Source organism: Eleutherodactylus coqui, chromosome 2 (genome assembly GCF_035609145.1).
Source record: "Eleutherodactylus coqui strain aEleCoq1 chromosome 2, aEleCoq1.hap1, whole genome shotgun sequence".
NCBI lineage: Eukaryota > Metazoa > Chordata > Amphibia > Anura > Eleutherodactylidae > Eleutherodactylus > Eleutherodactylus coqui.
Window position 1 is genome coordinate 221674919 of NC_089838.1, and position 26779 is coordinate 221701697.

At 39.5% G+C, this 26779-nt stretch overlaps 1 protein-coding gene across 2 annotated transcripts in view; it reads left to right on the forward strand.

Annotated features, from left to right (window-relative positions):
* The window catches only part of THSD4 (thrombospondin type 1 domain containing 4), a 696080-nt gene that overhangs the window by 375871 nt on the left and 293430 nt on the right, over positions 1-26779 (forward strand). The window lies entirely within an intron of this gene.

Here is a 26779-nt window from a genome sequence, read left to right on the forward strand (position 1 = left end):
AAGAAGTACAGGTCAGGGAAAAGATAAGTGACGGGGAGAAGGGGCAATGTCGGGGAATTACACCACTCGGCATAAGGATGTGACAGTGCTTTGTGAGGAGCGAGGCTTGCTGTTAATTGGCATGGCCAGTGATGTATAGCATCAGTGTGCCTTGCACTGTTGAGCCAGCTCCTGCCACATTAAACAACAGGGGATGCATTAGGGGCTTTGCAACAGAAGTGTTAGGGGACTTCAGGATTTAAGGGGTGCCCAACATATACTTGCCTGCTAATTTGCATTTAGTGTTTAAGGTATTAAAACCTAATTTCTCTTTTCCTAGTGCAATATAGTTGGCGATCTAGATATGTTTAAAGTGGATCCCACAGGACTTATGTAGCTCTGCCAGCAGTTTGATGGGTTAAAATCTGCTAACAGATTCTCTTTATTGCTCGTGTTCCTAATACAGTACAGAAAGCAGCAGTACTAAAGTGGAGGGAATGGGGAATGAGGAAGTAGAATGCACAGGATGCTACACTCAGCGCTGTATCAAGATGAATAGCATAAAAGAAGTAATAGGGTCACAAAATAATGGTAGGTAGCTGCAGACCCAATAGTCTGTCTGTGCTGACTATGTAGAGTATTATTACTTTGGGAGACACAGGGAAGGCACTGTTAATTTCTCTAGGGCACAAAGTGGACTCATTACTTTGTGGGCACAAGGTAGGTATTATTACTGTACAAGGGCACAAAGAAGGGCATTTTGACTTTGTGGGAAACAAGGGGATTCTGTATTATGTAGGATCACAAAGGTGGCAGCTATCCCTTTTGGGGACGTGAAGGTGGTGGTATTACTGTGGGGCACAGAGGAGACCTCATTTTGTAGTTGGAACAATGGGGATATTATTACTATGAAGGGGTACTATTACTTTGTGATGAACCAGAGGGGATATTATTATTTGTGTAGGTGGCATTAAGAGGGGCATTGGAGATAGCAGCAGGATGGGCATTTTGTGTGCAGAGATGAGTCATGACTGGAAAAAGTCTTCATGGGCTTTTGGGATGCCAAGCAGAACTTTTGCGCCCAACCCTATTAGCCTTTAACTGTGACCCCATTATATTAAAAGTAGTTTTACACATTTAGCATGTTCCACACTCTTGACAGGGACTTGCCACAAGTACTTCCAGAATTTCATATGGCATTTGACAGAATTGAATACTGACATGCTTCTTTATTTCCTACAGTTCATCATACACTTGCTAGATTTGGGGACTTGACCTATTAGAATGTATGCAAGATTTTTAATACAAGTGATTTAGAAAGTTAGTCTATTGCCAATACTAAAACATTGTTAATCTGGCAAACTTCAATTAATCTTAGTTGCAGAATATGTCTATGATTTAATGTCAAAACTCCATTGTATGGACACGTAAAGAGTTAATAGAGAGCACAGTTTTACTGTTTTGCTAATGTCACTCCTGCCCCATTGTCCTAAGTGCCCTCCAGTAACTAACAATTCCCAGACATACTTGGGCAGCTCTCAGCACGTATTAACAGTTGACATATGGAAAAGGTTCTTCACAACCACTACTTCATTCTGATATTGACAGTTGATTTACTAGTTTCACACTGTAAATGCTGAAACATACCATGTGGACTTTGCATTACAGCTGTTTACTGACCCAACGCTAATTCAAGACTGTGAAAGAAGATCTTTAAGTTTACGTGTTTAGAGTTGATGTGTATAAGAGATGTCTGCACAAAGAATCATCAGTTTATGTCTAAAGTGTAGTTCAAACATACACTGAGGACTGATGCTTGTTGTTTTTAGGAGGCTCCAATAAAATAATGGAATACGAACATAGGATGATTGAGAAATCCTCAAGATATGGCATCACAGACGTGCTTTTCTTCTGGTCTTCTCATATGATACTAACCAAACATTTAGAGTCCCCCACTTGCACACCACATCCTCACCTCATCCTCTTTCTTATCTATAACTTTGACCTAGGACAGTTCATAGAATCCCAAATCTTTTAGTACCAGCTCTATGCTGATGAGACTCAAGTCTACTTTCTTGACCAGATATTTCCTCTTAACTATCCAGAATCCCATAGTGTCTATTGGCCACTTCCTCCTCCTTCTCTACCCTTTGCTTTCTAAAACTCAACATGGAGAAAACTCATCATCTGTCCCCCATCACACTCAACATCCAGAACACACCAATCAGTAACAATCAATGGCTCTATACTTTCCCAAGTCCCACAAGTCCACTGTCTCAGTGTACATTTATCTTGGCTCTGACCTCCAAATGTACACACAGGACCTGTCTACCTTCATTTATCTCCAACTCAGAAACCTTTCTCAGTTATAATTTTTCTTCAGACATGAGTCATAACAAATGTTAGTGCATGCTCTTCTCATCTCCCACCTAGACTATTGCAACATCCTTTTCCATTTTCATCTCTGCTGTCTAACTAATCTACCTTTTTCCTCGCTACTGCCCTGCCCTTCTTTTTTATGCTTGTCATACTTTATATTTTTAAATTTTTCATGTCATGATGTTTTTTTTTTTTTTAAATCCTGATATCTTGCAGTTTTCACTGGCCACTAAGCCTAATAAAAGGCTTAGACTTCTTATTCTGTGGACTAAACATTTCTGCAATTATCTCATTATCGCAAACAGGAATAGAATGAAACGTAACACCTATGTTTAGATAAGATAGGATCCACTGTGATAGTTACAGCTCACCTCCTCCTCCTCCTCCCTGCACAATGATCTTTTTATATGTCAGATAATACCCAGAAAGTTTCTAAAAAGAAGTTAGAGTTCCTTCCAGTTTATTGTGTTTAAGACCCATGGGGCTGATGTACAAAGCAGGACATGTCAGACTATTATTAGGCTTAGTGGTCAGACTTAAAATTGAAAGATATTAGGATTTTTTTCTAAATATACAAAGTGACACAGAAAACTAAAAGAAATATAGCCATAAGGTTTTACAAATTATGTTTAACATAAAAACTTGATTTATATAGTAGGTCATTTTCTGATGCCACGTTTCCTTTAAAATGAATGAGAACTATACTTTTTTTAAATGCAAAATGAGTGCAAGAGAGGTTGACAGTTAATATGTTGTAAAGTTGTATTAAACCTTGGATGCACCCACACTGTTCCTGAGGGCAGTTTACTTAAAAATGGTTCAGACCAGTGGCATTCATAGAAGAGATGGGACTCCATAGCAAAAACTTAGATGGCCCCCCTATTATGTCATCCAGGTTTGCCACCCAGGATAGGAGGGCTTTGTGTTTGTTTCGTGTTCCATTCCTTTTAAAATGACTCTTGGGCAAATTCTCCACCTCCTTGTTTGTTAAGAACATAGTTCCTCTTTGGAAGAAGGTCCTGCTACCCAGTAGAAAAAGGAATTAAGCAGCTCTAAGGCTGGAGCTGCTGCCAGTTTATTATTTTGTGTGCTGCTGACTACTCCACAGAGCCAGGTCACTGGTGAACAGCACTAGTGCCTGAGCATAGAAAGGAAACTAAGGTTAGATGCCAGTACCCTGATAAATTAGGGGGCTTTACAACCTTAGGAATCTAGGGACTATATTAGGTTAGCCTGACTAAAACATTGTCAGGAATCCAAGACAGATTGTTGTCAGAATCCTAATAAGAGCTTTAGATGAGTCTCTGGTAGCAGTTTCTGGTGGTCTAGAAATAGACACTAGTGCAAGTGCAGTACAAATCGCAACCACATAAGACGTCCTGGATGGACGATTTCTTGGTTGCGTAGCGTTATAGACTCATAATTGACATTTTATTATTGAGTATGCAGACGCTAGTCATTTCTGATCTTATGTAGTTCGTACAAGTAATCCCATTGGTGACGAAAGAACTGATGGGATTAAGTCTCTTATAAATAGAGAGTCGCAGATCCTGATTGTACCCTGCGGCTATATGTGTTCGTTAACACTGCTCCTGATGAATCGCGTGAGCGAGGAAACGCGTTGAGCACTGTATATATAGAGAACAGAACCAGAAAAAGGAGTAATTGAATAACTTTCAAAGGATCATAGACACTTTATTTACTCAATTCCTGTATATTTAGCAACACGTATAAGCAAGCGCATAAATATCATCGGATGCGCTTTTGCTTATAGAAACGGATGTGGAATTAATCGAGATATCCACAAAAGAGTCTATAAACACTTCACAACAGATTGTCCTTAATAAAAAGTTGGTGAAGATGACTCATGCGATATACAGCGAAGAATGAAATGCATCATCTGCATACGTAATTAATAGTTCTTTTACTAAAGCCTTCTTTCCTGACTAGGATTTTTTAAAGTACCGTATATACCGGCGTATAAGGCGACGGGGCGTATAAGACGACCCCCCAACTGTCACCTTATACGCCGGTATTCAGTGGAGAAAAAAAAAAAAATTTTATTACTCACCTCCCACGGCGTTCTGTCGCGCTCCGGCGGGATGTCGCTCGCTCCGGCAGGCTGTCGCTCGCTCCTCGTCCCCGCCGCAGCATAGCTTTCTGAATGTGGGGCTTGAAATCCCCGCTTCCAGAAAGCTAATACACACGCCGGCAGCCATGACAGCATTGAATGGCTGTGATTGGCTAAAGCACACGTGGCTTCAGCCAATCACACTATTCAATGACATCATTGAATGGGTGTGATTGCTAACACGTGCGCCTTCAGCCAATCACAGCCATTCAATGATGTCATTGAATAGTGTGATTGGCTGAAGCCACGGGGGCTTTAGCCAATCACAGCCATTCAATGCTGTCATGGCTGCCGGCGTGTGTATTAGCTTTCTGGAAGCGGGGATTTCAAGCCCCGCATTCAGAAAGCTATGCTGCGGCGGGGACGAGGAGCGAGCGACAGCCTGCCGGAGCGAGCGACATCCTGCCGGAGCGCGACAGAACGCCGGGGGAGGTGAGTAATAAAATTTTTTTTTTTTACACTTTTTTTTTTTTTGTATTACCGGCGCATAAGACGACCCCCGACTGCAGAGCAGATTTTTCGGGGTTCAAAAGTCGTCTTATACGCCGGTATATACGGTATATTATTTATTAAAGGTTAAGTTTTATAAAAAAAGAAATAAAACTAGGATTTCAGTCTGTGACAAAAAACCAGTAGAAAAAGGAATAGTGCAATCACAGCTGGGGCCGCCTCCTTCTAAGGGCCCCATAGCAGTCTCATGGTCTGCTTCTATGGTACGTATGCCCTTGGTTCAGACTGGCAACATGACTGGCCTTATAATAACTTTAGCCAGTTTGGTCCCTTTAAAAGGAAGCCATGTCATGCTGGGCCTCCATTCACTAACTAAGCCAGAGCGGTATAAAGAACTCCAGTTATAAAACTGTACCTCGCTTCTAGGGCTTCCTGTCGCCTTACTGTGCAAAAAAAAGTAGGGAACTGGCAGGGTATGGAAAAGAGAACATTCTAGCAATGTTCTATTTCAGCAATTATTGACAACCAATATCTAAATTTGTGCAATTTGCTGGTAATTTAATGGTCTAATAAGGCTTAAAAAATTGATAGCACAAAATTGAAAGTATTCTGTTAAAGTATCTTATAGTAACGTATAGTGAAAAATGGTTCAATTTACAGTTTTCAAACTAGTGAGCACAAGTTGCCCCAAATAAATGTTCATGTTAAAAGAAAAATTTTAAATAGCTTTAAAAAATTGAATTATTTTCAATTTTTTGTACTTTATGAAAAAGTTTGAGTTACTAACCTGAAGCTATAGGCAGCCCTTAGAAGCTTTCTAGAATGTTTAAATTTGCATTGCATTATAGAATGTCTACATTGCAAAAATTGTCACTAATGAACTGCTTGGAAATTTGGCAAAGCATTTCACTGGTGTGGGCTTATGTATAAAGTTTGCATATTTTCCACTTTACTTATAGTCTGGCCCTTGCATTCCTACATTAAATTACCCCAGACACTGAATAGCCAAATAGTCCTAAGTACAAAGACGCATATTACAGGACACTTATATCAAGTGCTATGAATTCTGTACTGCAGAACCATGAAAAGATTTCCATAGCTTAAATTTTGTGGAAAAGTGTAACGTTAATACTCATTAGATTATATAGCTAAAGCAATGGCTGCCCCATTTCCTTGGAAGGAACAGACATTTCTCAATGGTTCTCCAGGCTTCATCTCAGAACAATTTTCAAACACTTGTAAATATGTTTGAGATTGATTGACAGTGATTTTCTGTTGGTTTATTTAGAAATTACAAATAAGGAAAATGAAACAATACCTCCACAGCGCCACCTATTGGAAGGCAGAAATACCTAGAAATAAAGTCAATGTTGGACTCTTTATACAAAAAATAGAAATTACAAGCAACATGCATTGGTAAAAGTGATAGCACAAGTGTAAACTAGGTGCATAGTGTCAGGGAGTGCAGAGATATAGCATCTACACTCTTGCCCTGGAGCCTGAGAGGGTCTGAAGACCTGTGTCACATAATACAGCAGATACCAGCATTGCAAATGGCAAATAGTTGGTGGGGCCCTCTTACCGATTTGGAATTGAAATCCCAAACCTTCATGTTACGCCTCTGCTGTAAACTGTTATGGCAATAATGTAAGTATCAGACAGTACAGATCATCTATTAGCCATTTTATTAGTTAAGCCCCGTCTTTTAAAGGGTGGGAAAATGTATTAAATCTATACAGCAGCTGTAGAAAAAAATGGGACATTCTTAAACAGACCTATTGCAAAGTCACTTCATTTTTAATTTTTGATGTATATTATTGGAAAGTTAAATAAAATTTCTGTGCATTATCTTCAACCACTTCCTGCCCCATGCCATAATAGTACATCCCAGGAGCTAGAGTGATGGTGTATGTTTAGTAGGCTGGGCCTGCACCACCACCTACTAGTGCCAACTGTACTATACAGCTGACAAGCCTCTAATGGCCAGGAATGGAGATAACACCAATCTTGGCTGTCCAACTACTTAGATGCCATAGACCATGTTGACCATAGCTGTTAAGTGGTTAGATCAAATGAGGGGGTTCCCTTTGTCATGCTGTCAACACCCCCTCTGTGGTATGATCACGAGGTGTGGAAGGGTGGCCTTGGCAGCCAGTGGCTTAAGAATGACTTTCATCCAGGCCTGCCATGTACAGATGCCTCTTAGACCCTGTCTTATAGGCTGCCTGTCAGATGTATAGTAACAACCATAATACACTGCAATACTTCTGATATGAGGGATAAAAGGATGACATTTTCAAGTAAAAAAAAAGGCAAGTAGAAAAATCCCAAATCAACTTTCTGTACTTACAAAGTTTTTTTCATACTCCAATATGGTGCAATTAAAAAATCCAGTTCCTCCCACAATAAAACAAACCCTCATATGGCTATGTCGAAGGAAAAATGAAGAAGTTACAACAACTTTTGAAATGTTGAGATGAAAGTATGAGAAACAAAACTCAATGTCACAAAGTACCAAACTAGGCTCTACAACCCGTCCTCTGTTCATTAACATGCATGCATCTGGAACACAATGTGCATTAGTAATGTTTTTTCTTTGATGTCTACTAGAGCTCAGAAAACCCTTTAAATGCACAAAGATGTTGAATTGTAAATATACAAATTATCATGTATTTATGCATATGTTAATGCTTCTTCCAGTGTTATATATCCATTGTGTTAAGGAGAACAAGCACCTGCTCCTGCCTCACAGTTTACACATTACATTTACATACTGCAGCATATCTGATGTATTCACAAAACGAGTTCCCCTCTTTTTAGCTGCAGTTCGAAGTGAAAAAAGGATTAGTCATTCTGTAGATATCCATCTCAACAGTAAACCTGCCTCCTAGCCATCACTTTAATGCAGCAGCTTTCATAATGCTAGATTTACACACTGATTTATACGGCTATTAGTTCATTCATATTTGGCAAGTGTCTTGTGTTAATCACAAGCAGAACTAAAATATGAATCATTTCCAACTTATTAGTCTACATTTCTGCAAACTTTAAAACAGGGGGCTATAATGCGCTAATTAGGAAAGTGAGTGTTCTGCAATTACAGAAAACGGTAATGGTGAGTAACAGCTCAGTCATTGCTAAAGCTGGTGAGACATATCCCATTCCATTGGTTTTTGTTGAAGTCTAGGATCAACAGTATGTGTTAGAAGTGGAGGAACTGCCCAAAGGTGTAATCTGTAACAAGTGGGCTTTAGGGAGCCAAAACCTGGCAGCGATCACCATATATAATACGGCTTGTATATATGTCATTCAACATGAGCAGGGAGTTTCCGCTCACATGTCATGTTTGAGAGTGTCGTTTATAACCATATCAGTCTCTTGGCTTAAACTTCAAAATAGGAGATTTTTTTGTATTTTCGCTGTAGTCAGAAATCTAGGTTTCAGGTTAATAAAAAAAAAATTGAAATTAACTTTTCAACTAAAATATCTTGTGTGATTCATTGTTTGCATACACATTTTTGGGGGTTTTGTTGTAGTTTTAAAGAAACCGTTCTTGAACTTGTTGCTAGAATTGCTATTATGGCAGTTTAATGTGACTGCAGTTTTTAAATGTTTTTGAATGCCTTTGTGCTTCCTCTTTAAATTCAATAGAGAAAAGCAGCAACAATAGGGACTTAAAGGAAACCTGTCAGGTTTTAATGGTGCGTGGTCTGTAATACAGAGAGATCTGTCAACCAACAGTGGAGGAGGCTGGGTGAGCCGTGAATATATGAATGTTAATGAGCGGCACTGGACTCGTTTCTACAAACTTTGAAATGTAAGTTTTGAAATAGACCTAAACTGATCTGTGTAAGTGACAGATCACTGAAATCAGCATGTCTGTCACTATACTGTAGTGCCCATAGTCTGGGAACCGATAGGGACTAAACGGGTTCCCACAACTACATAATAAAAGCTGCGAGTAAATGCAATCTTGCGTTTTGAATTTGGTTTGGTTTGCGTGTTTTGGGAAGTATAACATTTTTCTGCTGTAGGTCATTCTAATGAGCTGTTTAATTCATAAATCCCGCCACCACAACACGACGACTGTTGATTGCAGTTGAGGAACCAATGCGATGGCTGTGAATTGATCACTGCATTGATTGGCTGAGCTGTAGTCGAAGAACCAATCACAGACATCACTTCCTGGAGGCGGGATTTATGAATCAGGTAACCAGAAAGTGATGATGTATGAGCGGCCAAGGACTGCGAGACTCTGGGGGCTCCAGAGAGCAGCATTAGGTACCTGAACTGTGCCTGCTAGGTAAGTATAATAAGACATCCCCCCAAAATAAAACCTAGGGCCTCTCTTTTGGGGCGAAAATTAATATAAGACAGGGTCTTTTTTTGGGGTGGAAACACATATATTCAGTATGGCTCCACTCTACCTGCTCATAAGTAAAAAAAAAAAAAGGGGGTTTTGCTGTACATGCATATCCAGTATAGCTGCAGGTTTAATATTGGTTACGAATAGAGATGAGCGAGCGTACTCGCTAAGGGCAAATACTCGAGCGAGTATTGCCCTTTGCAAGTACCTGCCCGCTTGTCTCAAAAGATTCGGGTGCCGGCAGGGGGCGGGGAGCAGCGGGGGAGAGCGGAGAGGAATGGGGGGGAGATCTCTCTCTCTCTCTCTCTCTCTCTCTCTCTCTCCCCCTGCTCACTCCCGCAACTCACCGCTCTTCCCCGGCGGCACCTGAATCTTTTGAGACAAGCGGGCAGGTACTCGCAAAAGGCACAACTCGCTTGTTGGAGGGTGTTTTCAAAAGACTTCCTTCTTGCTTTTGCTATCGAAATCAACTAAAATATTAAGACTGAAAACCCGTACGACACTATAGACATATTTAAAGGTGACATTGATGATCGGAAATCAGAACTTGTATCTTACTACATTGCATTATTTGTATTTATTTCACGATGTAGCGGTACTGGTTTGCATCAGCATATGAGTTCCATATACATTTTTAGCAGTTGCCCTCAAATTTAAAGCAACACCTGTTAGACCAATTATTCTGAACGTCTTGCCAGTCTTACTCTGGTCTTTATTACATGTGACATTAACATTTGTTTAAAAGCTTGCAACCCATTGCTTAGAATATCCTATGAATACAGCAAAGCAAGCTCAATTATTTTAAGGTGCTGGCTTGTTTAACCTCATCACTTTTAAGGTGGACGTGGCAGCTAGTTTATGTTACTCAATCTGCAAACAGTATGTGGTAGAACAGGAAACTCTGAGCTTGTTCACATTCATACAGAGATAGCTCTCAATCACTAATAGGGTAGTGGAAGCCAAACTGTAGAAGAAAAGATTGAGAAGAGTGATCACAAACCTCTACTCTCCATTATATACATATCTCTATGGATGGGCGCAACAGTTCCTGTTCTATCACATGCATAAACCAGCGTAACCAGGGGCTAGCTTAACCAGGTCCACTTTAGATGTGTTGTTTCTAAGTTATAATTCTTTTTCAATCTTAGTGCTCTTGTGAAGTTCATAAGAAGTGTTTATCCTGCACAATTCTGTTGACACAGAGCGCGTAATTAAAATAAGCATTGCATTTTCAATAAACTTTGCATAAATCAATAGTATAGGTGAATATAAGAAATGTTACTTATAACATTATCAGGCTCTTTTACGCTATGTTCAGCTGCAAATTCCACAGCATTTCCGCATCCAAAACAGAATCAAAATAGTGTGGATTTTGAGTGTTTTGGGTGCAAAATGCTGCAGAATTTTCCGCTGTAGAAATTCTGCAGCATTTCCGCCCCGTGTGATTGTATCCTTGCTCCTTTTTTCCTCCATTCTGAACTGTTCACTCACTCTTAAAAATGCTAAAATCCATCTTGGTAGACAAGACAGATGAATAACCGCTCACTAACAGATCTGATAAAGTGTTCATTAAAGTCTATGGAGAGGGGAGGCAGTGGGGAAAAGACAAGTGAGAGAAAAGCAGAGAAACACATACAGGTGTGGTGCTGCAGCTAATATTGTGTTTCACTGTCATACTGCTACCGGATTCAACATCATAGCAGCTAGTCTTCTCCCACTAGCTTTGGAAAACTCATAATTCGATATAGAGCATGCAAGGTGAAAAACAGCTAAAAATGCAGGATACAAGACATAATAGTCAGAAGCCATGTTATTCATAATGTATATATAAGGCAGCATATGCAAAAAAGACTTCTGAAACTACAGATATGCTTTAATTTACTTTTGGGGAAGGGGCAGTGGGCTAGCACTAGATGGCTTGTTACTCTCTTCTGCCTCCTCTCTGTGCCTTGTAGAAGTGAAGGCCAGTGCAACATTTAAGCTCTTGGGTACTTATCACCATTACCACGTTATGCCCATTTTCCATGAGGTTTAATAGCAAAAACTGTGCATGGGCTGTTTCTATGATATCTAATCCTTTGGTTTTGTGTATGATGTTATTAGTCATCATTAGTGCATTTTTTTTGTTTCTAACATGATTCTTTTTACACTAGTGTCATTGCTTCTGCTATTATTGCAGCCTTCACAGTTATGATTGCTGTGTAGTGCAGCAGATCCTTGCAGATTATGTTGATTTTAAAATGGATCCTTCCCTCTTTTTGCAGGAAAATCCAGAGCTATCAGAGGCAACGCTCCAGGGTAGAGGGATCGTTCAGGGTTGTAATGACAATGGATGGAGGGAGAATAATATAATGAATGAAAATGACTCACCGTGACGCACCAGATTCCCCTAGGGGATATCAATACGTCAAACTTCCGGGTGGGCAGTAAATTGATCCAATATATAATCCAGGGAAGACCAGGTATATAGATAAGCATAGGCTGCAAGACATAAGCTGAAAAAAAAAACAGCGCTCCAGTGATCACAGGCTTACTTCACATTGGTGCCTCTGGTGAGTGCACCCCTAATCCAAGTCAGTGTTGTAAGGAGGTAGAAGTAGGTAAGTAGTGGAACAACGGGGGTCCAGTCCCGGCAAAATCTTCAATGTAGATTTATTGGGTATACAATGGCAACGCGTTTCGGCTATCAAGTAGCCTTTCTCAAGCATAAAGGTCCAGTATAGATTCATTGCTGGAAAACACAGATTAGATGTTTTTGTCCTTCTTTTTTTGTTTAGCTGCTTCTATCAATAGTGCAAAGCTGAAGAAAGGCAAATAAGAGGCAACCAGGGAAGGAAACCGAATTACAGTATACTACCAGAAACAGGAATCATTTATAACGTAGACCTGCATTATAATCTGTTTTCAGACATTCCCGATTACATAAACCCTGATTAAATAAATCCCATTGAGTTGTTCTAACCCAACACTGCTTCCCCAAACTCTGCCTAGTAATGCTATCACTTTGTATTTACTTATTTGTAAATATTGAAACAGAACAAAGCATGGAATTCGCTGTTGAGTTATTTACTTTGTCTTACTTTGGATTTACTAGCAATATAATCTCATTCTCTCAGGATGCCTTTGAACTTCCACACTCCTTTAAACCCCAAAATAAAATACTTTTTAATTGTCTACACTTTAATGTAGCATCTGTTTTTATGTAGCCAAGACATAAAAAGCAACAATATAAAAAAATGTTTGAGAAATGCACATGCTAACCAGCTGTTGTACAAACTAACAACTGTAATATGAGATCTGCAGAAGCTTAGAGGTGTAGTTAACATTATATAGTGATCAAGCAGATGCCTAAACTGATGGGAGTTATCAGAGAAAACCTAATCTATTGTTAAGGATGCACTTCCCAGAGCAACATAAACACCTTATGAATATGCATTGTATAAGGCTGGAATATCTCTTGGCAAAGAGATCAAATTGCTAAATTTTGAAATAATATTGGTCAAGCTGTTGTGTGTTCTCATCTGAATTATCTTGGAGAGGAAATACAATTTGTGGCATCCAGAAGGAATTGTGCTCTCCCTTTAAATTTGATTATTCCATAGAAAGTCACTTGAGTTATTCTGTTTTCTTGAATTTTTGCTCAAAATGTATTTTTTATTTTTAATTTAATGAACAGTCCCACTTAGACAAAGCCTTTCCATATGCTCTGTGAGGACATATACACCATCGTACATAAAGTAATTGGATCCCTGAGCAAAAATCAAAAGTAGTATTTATTTACATATGTTAATATTTAGTGAGGCCCTTTTTGGCCCTAGTGACATTGGATGATCTCTGTGGCATTCTTCTTACTAACATCTGGTACACTTCAGCTGGTATTTCTATCCAGTCATCCTACACATGTGTGGCGAGTTCTCGAATAGAAAATACAGGCTGTTCTTAGTTCCTGACTCGATGTTCCGGTTCGTCCCAAAAATGCTCAGTAGGGTTTAGGTCGGGATTCTTTGCAGGCCAGTCCAATCGCGAAACATTCATATCCTCAAACCAACGCGAAAAAGTGCATTGTCTTGTTAGAGATATTGCTGACTATTTCCATATTGCCATACGTTATTTTCTAGAATGTCAAGGTATAACTCCTTGTTCATGGTTCTTGCGACTACAACCAACAAACTTGAGACCATACCATGTAAAACATCCCTCAGACCTTAACAAAACCTCCACTGTACTTAGCTGTCTGCAAGCCCAAGTACATCCATGTTTTGAAAATGGAGTAGCCTGATCTGTCACTCCATAGAACATTCTTCCATTACTTAGCTGTCCGAAGATGACACTCCTTGCACGTTGTAGATGGACTGATACATCTTCACCCTCTCCAAAAGCTTGCAGGAGGGGAATGCTAGCTGAAGTGCATCAGTGTGCCATGGAGATTATCTGATGTCATTAGGGCCAAAGCAGACTCCTCTAAGTATTAATATATGTAAATAATTACTACTTTATATTTTTGCTCAGATCTTTAATTACTTTTTGGTTGGGCCGGAGGACTGCCTGCCATTCTGGTAAACCAAACACAACCATATATTGCATTGCCCATTCATTGAAAGTACACCATGTAATACTACCCACTGTCTCTATAGGGAAAATGAGAGGCTGCACAATGCTTACCCCAGCTATTACATATGAGTAGGAGATGTTGGACCAGGGGTGATTAAAAGATTGCCTTGTTCAGTGATATAACCTAATCGTGCATGGCCAACAGTGCTTACCACATCTTCAATGTGCTGCCTTCTCATGAAATATATGTATTGATGTCATCTCAACTTTGCTGAATCTTATTTAAGTTTGTGGTTTAAAGCAAGAAAAGACACAGCTTATTCTGTACTGTTGCTCGGTGCTGTATTTTCCTGTAATAAGAGATCTGTTCATAAAGAAAAACAGAACAGGGCCATTGTGTGGTGTTCCATACGTACAGTCTCTGTTGGTGAGTCATTTGGTTCCTTGCCCATGTTTACTTCCGAAGTTCATTGTAAATCTGCTTAAACCAGTGATCTCATCTTCCACTGCTACAAATTTTGGTGTTCTTCTTTACTATAGTGAGTATACTGAGCTATATTGGACTTTTACACTGATTTAACTAATTAGTCAGTACATTCTTAGGCTCCAGGCTCTACCACTTTTGTTATTTTATCTGAATGTGTGTGTGTTGGATGCAGGTCTCATATCTAGGCAGCAAAGACACCGCTCTGCTTATGCTACTATGCGCTGCCTAGAGACCTTGATAGAATGAAAGGGATCTGAAAAAAGCTCTATGTAGCCTAGAACTCTATCTCTTTTTTGATAGCTTAGTCCCAGGCTACTATATATTTATAGAGCTTATTATATGAACAAGTTGCAGACCACTATTATTTCGCTATTTAGCGACCTTGTTCAAAGATTATTGGATGATGAACTAAGGATGGGTCTTGAATAATCCCCTACTTTCTAGTTCTGATCCCATTTCAATTCTTTGAGGTTAGTTGATGTGCAGTATTTCTCTATAAATCAGTATATCTCCTGCACATCTCCTAACTAGCCTGCATGACCACACCAACAAAAATCTGACAGATTATATAACCCTCTATGTCCCAATACACGATTGTGGTACTTTCTCAAAATCTGGCAGAAAGTAATTAACCCTTTGTGTCCCAAAACACGATTGTGGTACTTTCTCAAAATCTGACAAAGTATTTAACCCTTCGTGTCCCAAAACACGATTGTGGCACTTTCTCTTAACTCTTTGTGTCCCAAAACAAGATTGTGGCACTTTCTCAAAATTTGACAGAAAGTATTTAACCCTTCGTGTCTCAAAACACGATTGTGGCACTTTCTCTCTCTTTCTCTTGAGTTTTCAACTCAATGAACCTGTCATATCGTATGGCATAACTCATACAATTGCTCCTGATGAACTACCAACAATCCTAGTAGGGAAACGTGTTGAGCAGTAATTATTCCTGAGCAAGTAATCATATTTCTACGAGCAGTAATTATTCTTGAGCAGTAATCACCCTTTCACATAAAGAGAGGTCATCCATTCTTCTCTCTTGAGTTATATGAGTTGTATATTGAGCTATACTTATACTAAAGAGAGCTTACCGTTCTTTCCAAATGATATGGACTGATACTACTCTGAGCCAAATACTTGAGGTACTTTTATGGTTTCCTCAAATCATATTATTGGCTAAGTAACTATCAAATCCTGTGATCATCAACCTATCCGAATGTGACCACTTTGTTACAGACGGTCGCTACACTGATGCGTGACACTCTTCTTATAGTTTATAGGTACTGGGGCCCCACTTTAGTGACCATTGGATTAATTAATCGCAAGTGACGACTAAACCAGTGCGATCTCCATAGGTTTTTTGAGCAATTTTGCTCCAGTACCAAAGTGTTCTTAGACTTATATCTGATACCCGTAATTTTACTCATTAAATTACGGACTATCTGATGCATCACTAGCGACTCTTCAGTCTCGTCTTTACCATAGCCTAGGTGGGGTGATTCTAATAACTCAATTTACCCACCTATCCTTAATATTCTCTGTCTTTATGTTTGTCTTGTTCTTAGCCCAAGTCATTATTTTATGTTAGTCTTGAATAAAAGTTATATTTTAGTCTGTCTGTCACTGTGAAGGGCTCCAATTTGATTTAGTCAGACAAAGCTCTGCCCCTGTGATTCTCTGTTCTTCTTTACTATAGTGAGTATACTGAGCTATATTGGACTTTTACACTGATTTAACTAATTAGTCAGTACATTCTTAGGAGGATTGTCTTCATTAGACCAAAATATAATAAGTTAATCATGAATGATTTTAAAATCCCTATAATAAAATAACTGAAATGCTTTGCTTTGACAGAGAAATTGTTGGTTTTACAATAATTTCCAGGTATTAACCATTTAAAGTGTGCATATGGCTTATTTTTTTCTAAATAGGTCCAAAATTCGATTCTGATTTCATAATATAGTTTTTGAAAAGTTGGAGTTCTTTTATGCTTATACAGAGTTCCAAACCCCCTGCTTCTCTTCACTGAGCCACACAGTTAAATAGTTGTCCACGTTATAGCTTAATGGTAAAACCCCTTCCGCCTGCAGTAAAATAACAAATAGACTTATACTCGCCTCTCCCCGCTCCCGCTGTGTCCCGTACCGCTGCTCTGGGTCTCCCCTCTGATGTCACTGTTACAGGTTTTCCCAGCCTGTTTATAGAATGCCACAGGTGCTGCAGCCAATAACAAAGCTCAGCACTCGATCGCTGAACTCTGTTATTGGCAGCAGTGACTGTGATGTCCCGTAAACCAGGCAGGACTTAAGCCTGGAAACAAACGCAGGTACAGAGGACTATGCTGACGAGGAAGCGGGAGGAATGTGTTTTACCATTAACCCTTTCCAATCCAATCTGTATCCTGGTTTTCCTAGGGGGCTTACTCTTTTTCTGCCGTTATATAATGGGGCTATATGCTGAGTAAAGCCAGTACTGCATGAGTTGACACATTGGATAGGCTCCGACAGCAGAGAGGCTGGCCATATACAGTAAGAGAACCCTGATAGACGTCTTCCAACCTCGGAGCTGTACAGCCTTAAATCATAATGTCTTTAGAGGTCAGACAGTGGATTGCAAAAGGGTTAAACAATCCTCAATCCCTTTACATTTTTCTAACTGGAGCAGGACTGAAGGTGAATTTATTGTGTTAAAAGGGTTTTCCAGGTAAAAAATTACCTTTGTAAAATTAGATCCAACTGGTTTAAAACAATAACGCAAATAGTATTTACCTGTACTCAGTCCTCATGGTCTAGTGCTGCAGCCCTGCAGTTTTCCCAGAGTGTGTTGATGGCGGAGGGCAGGTGACCACGGCCTGCCAGTCAGGGGCTGCAACATCACCGTTCATTCTCTGTGCAACAGTGCTCGCATCCTGGGTGTTATGATGTCCGGAGGTCAGAACAGTCATGCTACAACCTCTGATTGGCAGGCAGCAGTCATCTGACCTCTGCTGTGAACATACACCAGGAGAAACACGGGACTGCAGCCCTGGATTTTGAGAACTAAGAACAGGTAAGTATGGCGTCACTAATAGGTTGTAAGCCTGCATGATGCATTACACGTACCTTCCCCAATATAAGGAGGGTTTGTGAGCGGCTGTCTCATCAGTGTCCTGCACATGGGTTTGCTGCATATTGAGGGATAGGTGCTGTATGTGCCTGGCCTCTTGTATCAGTATACTGGGAGTATATAGGGCCACTTTCTGTGACTTATTTTGCTATTCTACAAAGTTGATTTCTTTCGTAATAAACATAGGTGGAGAACCTCATGGAATAAAAAGTAAGATACAAGTAGTATCTGGAGTAAACCTAATGGGGCCCTTTTATGAAACACTTTATGCCAGGATCCTGACATAAAGTCACACATTTTAAGCGCATACCATACTCCATGCCAAAATGTGCAACATTTTGCTATTTAATGACAGCCCTGTTACTTTTTTTTAAAGTGGGAATGGTTGCTTGCAGTCCATTAAAATTACTGTAATTTATGCCAGAAGCTGCCTTAAATTTTTGCTGAAATCCATGCTAGCTCTTATGGCCCAAATATACATCAAATGTATTAAGAGGTTGTGCCTTTTAATACATTTAATGCACCTTATTGCAGTGCAGCCTTCACTTAGCACTGTAGTCTAAGTAAGGCTGCTCTCACACAGCCCGCTTTTTACCACGGTGTTTCAATTCTTCCATTTCAATGGAGCTTTGCAGACCTGCGCTGGAATGTGACGTTTCTAACGCCGTGATTTGTGAGCACTGTCTGCTTTATTTTTGCGTCTTTTAGTGCTTTTTAACGCACCTCATCACCAATGACAATGATGGGTTATGTTAAACACTGTCAAACACTGTACAGTGCATTCAAAAACGCATCTGGAAATCGCTGTAAAACACCACGATTGTGAACACATGTGAGGGCAGCCTAAATCTCCTCCATAGTGTTTTTGATTTATTATTGTGTTTATTTGAGGACATAGTTATACAACACTCATATCAGCCATATGAATGAAGGACTGCCAAATAACCACATTAAAGGGGTTGTCCCGCGCCGAAACGGGTTTTTTTTTTTTCAATAGCCCCCCCGTTCGGCGCGAGACAAACCCGATGCATGTGTTGAAAAAAAAAACGGATAGTACTTACCCGAATCCCCGCGCTCCGGTGACTTCTTACTTACCTTGCGAAGTTGGCCGCCGGGATCTTCACCCTCAGTGGACCGCAGGTCTTCTGTGCGGTCCATTGCCGATTCCAGCCTCCTGATTGGCTGGAATCGGCACACGTGACGGGGCGGAGCTACGAGGACCAGCTCTCCGGCACGAGCAACCCCATTCAACACGGAGAAGACCGGACTGCGCAAGCGCGTCTAATCGGGCGATTAGACGCTGAAAATTAGACGGCACCATGGAGACGAGGACGCTAGCAACGGAACAGGTAAGTGAATAACTTCTGTATGGCTCATATTTAATGCACGATGTATATTACAAAGTGCATTAATATGGCCATACAGAAGTGTATACCCCCACTTTGTTTCGCGGGACAACCCCTTTAACTGTATAAATAGCTACACTACAGAACTAAGCGTGGCTGCAGGCAGCCCTGATGAATCTATACTATACTACACATTAAAATGTACAATGCTGCAGCAATGCCTTGGATCACAGTAAGGCCTCTTTCACACACTTTTTTTCCTTGTGATTTAAAATCCATGTTTTCAATGGCATTTCTTTTAGGTATTCTGAAACATTGATGACAGAAAGAGACCACCAGGTCCATCTAGTCTGCTCTTGTCTTTCCTTTTTATTTCCCTCTCAGGCTAGAAACATGCTTATTCCTGGCATCTTGAATTCATTAATTGTTGATCTTCCAACCACGTCTGCTGGAAGTTTGATCCAAGCATCTACTACTCTTTCACTAAAATAATATTTCCTGACGTTGCTTCTGATTTCCCCCAACTATTCTCAGATTGTGTCCCCTTGTTCTTGTGTTTAGCTTCTAATAAAACACTAGCATCCTGAAGCTTTTTCTCCAGACTATACAGATTAAGATTAAGCATTTGCTGATAACTTTTGTTCTTGAGACCTTCCAACCTATTGTTTAGCCCATATTTGGATGTATTCTATTCTGAACACAATATACCAGATGTGGTCGCACCAAAGCTCTATACGGCAGGATCACAATCTCCCTCTTCCTACTGCTTATACCTCTGCAGCCAAGCATCCTACTCTTTTCTTTGCTCCCTGACTTATTTTGAGGCTTTCATAAATCAGAATACACTCTGTTAACCCCTTAAGGACGAGACACTTTTTAGGGATTTTACCCATGTGGCAGTTTTACTGCTCCATTTTTTTTCCTTTAGCTACTAAAATTATTTTTGCTGTGTGTTTTTTTTCGTGACATATAGGACTATTTTTTTAATATCTTTTTCACTGACTTTTTTTTCTGTTTTTTAGTTTTATTGGGGGTAAAATGCTAAAAAATGATTTTTTTTTTAACATTTATAGTTTTTTTAAAATTATTTTTATATTTACACTAAAATAAAGTATGGGAATGGGTTCCTCTATTTGTTTCGGACGTTTTGATATATAGTATGTATGGTTTTGGTTTACAGGGCGCATACGGCGACGGTTTTTGTTGGCGTCAGGTTTGTGTTATTCTCTTTCTTTTGTATGTATTGTTGTTTTATTCTGTTGTTTTGTTTTACTTATGTATGTAATTGTGTTTTTTACTATCTATGTCCCCCATGACGTCATATAAGACCTCTCGGGGACATTCACTTTTTTTTTTTTTAACTTTATTTGACACTTTGACGTCCATAGGAGCCCTAGTTATAGGGGAAAGCAACCCCTGTGGTGACATTAGTCACTTTCAGAGCTGCCAGGGTCTAGTCTGACCCTCCAGCTCTGCATAGCAGGGAATCCCGGGAGGTCACATGACCCCCCGAGGCTCCCGTAGTGAAAGTAAATGTTACTTTCAGTTTCCCCATACAGTGCTCACTGAGCACTGTATATTGGGGAAGCAGAAGGCAGGGAGGGTTAAAAACCCCTCCTGCCTTCTCCTCTGTGTTATTAGCTGTCACTAACAGCTGATAACCCGGTCCTGCCGCTGACTGATTGCAGAGCCAGGAGGCTTAGAGCAGCGCCGTATTTTTACTATCGGCGGTCCTCTAAGCCCAGGACTAGCCGCCATATATATACAGTGGCTGGTCCTAAATGGGTTAATAACAACACTCTGATATATTTTAACCAACTGCACATCCAAAGCACTATCAAAGGAATAATTTAATTTTTCAATGACTTTTCTGTGAACTCTTTACGTAGAACTGTATCAAAAGCTTTACTAAAATCCAGATAGCAGATATCCACAGCACCACCTTCATCCACCACTTTTGTGATCTAGTCAAAGAAATCAATTAGATTAGTGTGACATGATCTACCCTCTGTAAAGCTGTGCTATTTAGGGTCTAACTGGTTGTTGGTCTTTTAGGCAATCAAATATCCTCTTTTGCAGGAAATGTTTCCATTAATTTAACTGTTGCAAATGTCAAATTAACTGGCTTGCAGTTCCTGGCCTCTTCTCTACCTCCCTTCTTATGGAGAGTTCAATACTGGCCATTCCCCAATCATCAGGAACATCACTTGTTAGAAGGGACTGATTAAAGAAATCAGGCACAGGTGCAGCAATCACAGATGGGAGTTCTTTTAAGTATTCTGGGGTGGATGCCATCTGGACCAATCACCCTATTCAACTTTAAAAATGCAAGTTCACTTCCAACATTGGCCTTTAAAAACATTGGATCAGAGCCCTTACAGCTAGAAGTAATACCAGGTTCAATCAGGCTATCATTCTGAAAACCATCTTCTGAAAATACTAGTCAAAAGTAACTATTTAAATGGTCACTGACTGCCTTATTCCAATTAACACTAGAACTGCATTGCCTTTGAACTTCTGGAGGAGTCATAATCCCCATTATTTATTTTTGTATTTCCAAAGTTTTTCCGTCTGTTACTAATACACTACATATCAAAAGGTTTAAAAATCCTCAATTTGTCCAGGTATTTTCGACATTAACAAAGTTTAAGTCCAGCAAATAACATAAAATGATTCAAAGCTTCAAAATTAAGTTAAATACATAAAAAAATATTATCAAATTTTAACCTTAGACGCCAATCCAAAGCCTTTTGGTGTGGAGGAAGGACCCCCAAGTATGAAGCATATCACCAGGGGATTGACATCCTTGGAAATAAATTTAGGGGTAACTGGGTACTCCATGAGCTAGTCTGGTGGAAACCAAGTACCATTGAAGTAGGACCTTAAATTAGGTCTCTAACATTAATACATTACACGCACTCCTGTTGTTCGATTCACCTGAATGGGACAAAACCTCATCCACAAGTGTAGATCCTGAGTCCGTCTCTCACCTGGAGATATATGGCAATTGAGTACGGTAGGAGGAGTGAAACAAACTAGAATATATTTGAGAGATAAAGCCCTTAGTGTGACGATATTTAAAGCAAAATGTCTCAAAGGGAGTTATGGGAGAGTGAGTATTTCTAAGCAAAGAGGACAAAATTATTATTCTATAGCTGCTGTAACATAAGGACTTCCTCTTTTTGGGTAGAATGAGAATGTCAGGAACATAATTTGCTTACAGCTAGGCTGGTTTCACCCAAATCATTTTGATGTGTTTTTGTGCCCTTTTATATGGCTTTTTGGGGTCAAAAACACAGTGGATGGATGTTCTTTTGAAGTCTAAGGTATAATATTGTAAATTATACATACGTTGTGCTTTGGTTTTTAGTGTTTTTGGGATCATTGATTTTTTTCAAAATGCAGCATGCTGTAGATATGACTTTTTTGGCATTTTCACCATAAATTTCTTTTAGAGAACTCACAAAATGCCCCAAATTCAAAAAAAATCAAACAAACAAATGCATATGACAGATAAAACGCTATTGTACAGAGGAACTCGTTAGGAAGAAGTGGATGTGCACTCAAATCCATCTTAAAATAAATACAAACAGTGTCTTTATGGCTTCATGCTGAATAATGATAATCAACAAAGCTTTACATTGTGACTATGCAGATAGTCCTTGGTATTCATCCAGAGAAAACATGCTCATGTGTTTTTGTACTCGATAAGCATTTGTCTTGTCTGGATACCCTAAAGAACAGTATCTTTATGGAACAAAGCCAGAAACACTGTAAAGGATTCCTTTATGAAGGTGCGAATATGAGGTCTTTAGAACACAATTTAATCAAATCGTATGGGTTCACCTGCCTTAACGAGGTATCCTCATTCTGATGAGTTTCTAGACCACCTCTATACTTGTGAAACAAGACCTCATTCTCCAGATCTCTACTCATCAGACCTCTATGGCATATCCTTTGTCTAAAGGGGGGAAACCTCTTTAAGTGTTGAGATACCAATAAAATTAAGACCATTTCCATATTACTAAAACTGACATATTAATGTTTGTTGCACAAGGATATGCGTGTTAAGATACTGGTGAATATAAAAGCAATTAGGTTTCCTTACCTTTAAAAAGATAGCACTTGTGTTTCTAACTTTGTGATATCTGTAGCATTTAGTTTGCATACACATATCACACTTAGTAGATATTTAGTAAATCATTCAGGGCAAAGGTGAATTTAGTACATCATGTTGAGTCAGTGAAAATACATATTTGATCTAGCACTTTACAATATGTACGATAGTTAGAATGTACATTACTGACTATACATGATGCTTAACAACCATATGAATCCATGCAAAATGGAAAAACATAATTCTCTTTTGTCTTGAGCTTGTTTTTTAGGCTTTTTAGCATGGGGATAAAACTTTGGTGTTAAGCAGAATCCTATGTGCATCTTATAAACTTGGTTCGTCAAACATAACCTTGACCAAAGCTTGGTTTAGTATTTGTCAGGGTTTTGGACTATTATTCATGTGGTACGTTTTCAAAATTCAAGCTGATCTAACCCTGGATACATCTTCCTCTTGTCTCAACATTCCTCATTGTTTCTTATATTTGATTGAAGAGCAGCGACCATCCCTACTGGTGCACAAGACAACGTCCCAAAGAATGCCTTTTTGATATCTTGGATAAATGTGTACTACAGAAAGGGTCACTACAAAACCCGAAATTCCATTTGGTAAAATTCTAGGTTGCTATGAACTTTGTTGTCGGGCCAAGATCAATGATTGTACTACTATAGATGAACAGACAGGCAGAACCTGTTGTATTAGCTAGATTATACAGTGTGTAAAGAGCACTGCATGTTGACATATATTGATTATTGTGGAGGTGTAGAAATGTGCATACATGGGTAGTCGATCCATTGGCTTGTAACTTTTTAGGCATTGTATGTATCTTTCAGTCTACAGAATACATTGGTTAGAGCTGTGTAAAGGCCCATTCAGACAGGACAAATGTCAGGCAAATGATGCCCGACTCTCGTTCCTGCACATGCTAGCTCTCGTGCTGCTGCACAGGAGTGTGTACCACTGGCTCACAGCAGGGCAACTGGAGGAGATTTCACTCTTTGCACTCCCCCGCCCCTCTCCATTGACTTAACATAGCGGTTGTTCAGTACTGAACAGCTGCTGTTTACACTGAGCGATCATCATTCAGCTCATCGTCCATTGTTCATGCAGCATAACGCTGATCGTTCAGTATAAATAGCGGTCATTCAGTACTGAATGGCTGTTATGTTAATTCAATGGAGAGGGGCAGAGGAGCAAGAGGACATAAATCTCCTGCTGCCTCCCCGGCCCCCTGCTGGCCGCTCCGTGAGCGAGCCAGCGATGCTGGCTTACGTGCAACAGCATGGGAGTGAGTGTATGCGGGAACGAGTTTTGTGCATTGTTGCTCGATATTCGTCCCATCCAAATGGGCCTTTAGACTGAATACAGGTGGATACTGTTCACTAATTGCATGCAAATTCCATCCATCTATTTCATATACAGGGTGATCCTAATTAAATTAGAGATGTTCAGAGGTCTCTAGTGAAAAAACTGTAGGGCATAACCCAATAAAAGTTGGTGGGTGTACACAGAGGGGTTTAGATTTCTCAAAGAACAAAAAATAGTACTAAATGTTGCATCCAGTGGAGTTTTTAGTGCTGCCTGTGAAAGGTATGGGGTATGTAATGCAACTTGTGAAAGGATTCTGTCATGCAAGTCATTGAATGCCCAAAAATAATGCTATTCCTCATGTGTACACACAACAGTTTATTCTGAAATTCACCTGAATGTGCTTTGAGCATGAAAATGTAATTGGCATATTCTGTGGCGATGTTAACTGTATCACAAAAACAATCTATGCATGTTTTACATTGTCCCTCAGGCAATCCCGAGCTTTCTGCGTCTTGTTAGAATACATTTCAGTTGTGATAGTTAATGGTAAATTCGATACTTGTCAACATTACAGTTATTTGTGAATGTCTCCCTGCAGCTAATCTTTGGCAGTTTTGGATTAAATCTTTGTATGATGCCAAAAGGCTAAACAAGTTTAGGTCACATTGCACAAGGCTTGCTTCATAGCTCATATAGAGCTTCAGTGTTACTTCTAGCATTTCTAGAATTGTTTTTCTTCCTTCAGTGACTCTGCTTTACTTCATTAGTTGCTAATTTAGAGGATCTTATTACACCAAGCACAGTTTTAGGGGCAGACTTAAAGAGCCATGACTCATTTGGAAACAAAATAGAGTTAAAAAATTAAAATTTGTTGGATAGGACATCAATACTGCAGCCTTGGAAACTCCCTTTAAAGCATATTACAACTTTTTAAAAATATTTTACTCACATTGAAAGGAACTTGGACAAAGTTTGAAGTTTTCTTTAACAAGATGCTGCAAAAGGATTTCTCCAGGTTACTATACCAATTAGCTGACTAGCCATCGTAATTTATAAAATGTCGAATACAATAATTCTGGCTCCGAGACCTGATCTCGAAAATTGCGACTGCATGTAAAGTACTTCTCTATTGAATGGATGTATTTTAAAGGGGACCTGCGAGCTCTTGCATGCCCGATAGAATAACAATTCTTGAGCAACTTTTCATAGGAATGTGAATTTTGCATTTCTCTTAGAAATGAATGAATAAAATGAGAACATGGTGTTACCAAATCAATAAATAAATATGCGAGAGCATATCAAGTGAAAAGTTGCTGGGGTAGGGGAAGTAAAACTAGTTTCAAGTATTTTGCACCTGATATGCTATTAGGGATTTGTTCATTTGGTCCTGTGAATTGGTGACTATGCAAACTTTACCCTAATGCTGTGTACATGAAGTTGTGCTGCTGGCATTTTTTTTCTTGTTGCTTGAACATGACGTTACCACTCTTCTTGTCAATAGGGTGTTCCCCGACACAGCCTGATGCTGTCTAACAGTAAATATCATCTTCATGGCCTTCTTGTGTTTTAATTTTGTTCCCCATTCATTTTCTTTATACATTGGTGAATTCATTAGTTTATAAACACTTCTTAAATCTGACATGATGTTTATAGAGGTTCTAACTTTATACTACAAGTTCGTGTTCGTTGTTTGATTGCTAAATATTTTCTAAGTTTGCGCTATAGTATATCCTGAAACTTTTCCTGCTATAGTACAACTCTGAATCTCTAGCTGCAGGAGGGAACACTGCCTATTTTAATCTAAATAGAAATCGAACAGGCTCACCCATAGGACAGAAGAAATGCAGTCCTAAGCTCTCGCTCATGACCTGAAGGTTGCAGGTTCAATCCCTGCTTAGTTCATGTAGCTGGCTCAAGGTTGACTCATCCTTCCATTCTTCCGAGGTCAGTAAAATGAGTACCCAACTTGCTGGGTTGGTAAAAGATGACTAGGGAAGGCAATGGCAAACCACCCCACAAAAGCAATCTGCCTAGAAAACGTCACAATGGGACATTACCCTAGGAGTCAGTCATGACTCGGTGCTTGCACCAGGGGACTTAACCTTTACCCATTGGGCCACTTACACCCGCGTTTTTCTCACACACGTGGAAAAAAACCGGATGTGAGTGGCCCAATAAAAAATCTATGGGTTTTCAAGCCCCATGTATTTATATACCTGTCTGAGTGAGCCTGAAGAGAGATCACTACAGTTGTAATGTCCCCACTTTTATATTTCAGAGATTATAATTAGTTGTTTTCTGTTTACCTATAATATGTTTAAATCTATTCTGGAGAATGGTTGTCATTTTTCTGCTAAGAGCTTAGACAATAGGAAACATCCTTTCCGCTACTCTTGTAGTGAAAAAATCCCATTAAAACCATACATGGTTAACCAACATTGACTCTTGTATATGTGACATGCCATTATGTGGATGCTACAAATACATGATGAATAACACAATGTGTTCTTATGTTACCAAAAAAACATTCAATATTTTGTCTTTTATCAATTGTTCT